Genomic DNA, 2,131 nt, shown 5'->3' with positions numbered 1-2,131 from the left:
CCCTAGATGTGTGTGAATGTTTTTTTTGTCTCTGTGTCGTTGTGATAGACATGGAACATGTCCAGGTTAAACCCCCGTCTCTCGCACGGTGACTGCTGGAGACCCTTACCTGAAAATGAGAAAGAAATGGATGGATGGATTGGTTCATCGCTAAATCCAGAGATTAAATCTGTAACTCTAAAATGCAATAAAATAAAAATACATTTGTCAAGATGTATTATGGTTGCTTTAATCACTGGGCCTGAACTCTTTTAAAATGATGAAAGAAACAAAAAAGTTGCAGAATAAAGAGAAATAATTCTTGTCATCATTGCACTGTTTAAAATCCAGCATCAATCATTTGGATTTATTACAGTACAACATGGTGAACTCACACATCAACAGCTAAAAATATCTGATCGGAAGTCAAACCCGAATTATGGCGTAAAGGGGTTTGAGTAAAAAACTTCAACCMCTACTTTCCAGACTTGTCAGCCTGTTGACTGTTTACACATTACATAAGGCTTTATTCAAACCCAAACAGTGCTGTTAAAAGAGCAGATGATGCAACAAGGAAAACACACTGACATAAAACTCAAACATTCAGTTTGTATTTTTCCTCACATTTCTCTGTTTGAACATGTTTTTTTCTCTCTGTACTATCTCCAGTAAACACTGGGTTGCACGGATTTGGATTCCTTTTATATTTTATTATTTGCATTTAAACCTTCAAAGTCCAAACCTCCTGTAATTTAGAAGGTAAAATATTTATTTAAGGAGTTTGTTTGAAATGTAGAGGTGTAATGTTGCATTAAATGGACAATCCGAGGAAGAAATAGAATTCAACACAATACAGTGAGATATACTGTTATGACACATATAGTCCAATATGATGCAATGCAGTCAGAGCCGGCTCTTGGCATAGGCGAACTAGGGGGTCGCCTAGAGCGCCGTCTGCTGGAGGGGGCGCTGAACTGCAGAAGAAAAAAGTGACCATTTGTAATCCCTGGTTGTAACTCTACTCAGCGCCCCTTTCAATTAACTTTGTCTTAAAAAACTATAATGAATTATTACAGGGAAATAAACTACTCTACCCATAAAACATTTTCTCCCCCCCAATGCAGCAAACGCCCCCACCTTCTCTCTCATTTGATTGACGTTGCACTGCCTTATCCTGCTCCGAGACTCTGACGGGGGAGGGGCTAGGTAGTGCCTCTGAGGTAGTGGTTCGTAATGACAACTCTGTATTTTGTGGTACATGTCAACCTCTTCGGATGTTTACCTGGATAAGAAGCTTCAAAAATCCGTAAATTTTGCAAAAAAATCTATACAACTCGTACCGGGGGTGCAACAAATGAATCTGTGTTTACCATAGTACCTTACACTGTCAAACTTGTTTTTAGGGGTTCAAATTGGGGTGGGTGGGACATAGTTTGGGGGGTGGGGGGGGATTGCGCTTCAACTCGCCTAGGGCACCAAAATGGCTAGAGCCAGCACTGAGTGCAGTAAGATACAATAAAATAAGAGAGAAAATTTAGATCAGGAGGACAGTTTTGATAATTCCTATGATAATGAAGATATATTTTAGAGATATGTTTTTTTTATTTAATACAAGCATAAAAAATAATTTCTTTAAACTAATTGGTCTGAATGTTTGAACCATCTGTTTAAAGGCAAGGCAATTAAATGCGGCAAATTTTTCATTGCCGTATTTGTGAAAGTAAGTATTGCAGTCGAGACATTAATTTATTCAACATCACAGTTTATCTGAAGCGCATCTTGCAGACTCTGCTGCTTCTTATCAGAGTCCATATTTCTGTCCACGTCGGAGGACAATAACCATCAGAAACGCGACCGGACACTCAAGGCAACAAGTTTGGTCCCACGCAAAGATTTTGAAAAAAAAACTTTACTGTTGTACATCAAGAAGACTTCCCAACAATGTAAGAGACTGCTGGTCTATGCTTCACAGACTAACGCGTCCCAGAAGCTTCCTTGCTAATCCCTTTGTTAATACCCAGAGCATGAACCTATAAGCTTCCTTATGTTTGTGGTGGAGAGGGGAGAATGACAACATAATTCTCTCATCCCAACAGAAGAGTTCAGTCGCAGCTAAGCTACCAYGTTGCTATTTGAAGAGCGAGTTTGTGGC

Source organism: Austrofundulus limnaeus, unplaced genomic scaffold (assembly GCF_001266775.1).
Source record: "Austrofundulus limnaeus strain Quisiro unplaced genomic scaffold, Austrofundulus_limnaeus-1.0 Scaffold143, whole genome shotgun sequence".
NCBI lineage: Eukaryota > Metazoa > Chordata > Actinopteri > Cyprinodontiformes > Rivulidae > Austrofundulus > Austrofundulus limnaeus.
The sequence above is the reverse complement of the archived record's forward strand: the minus strand, read 5'-3'. Positions refer to the sequence as shown.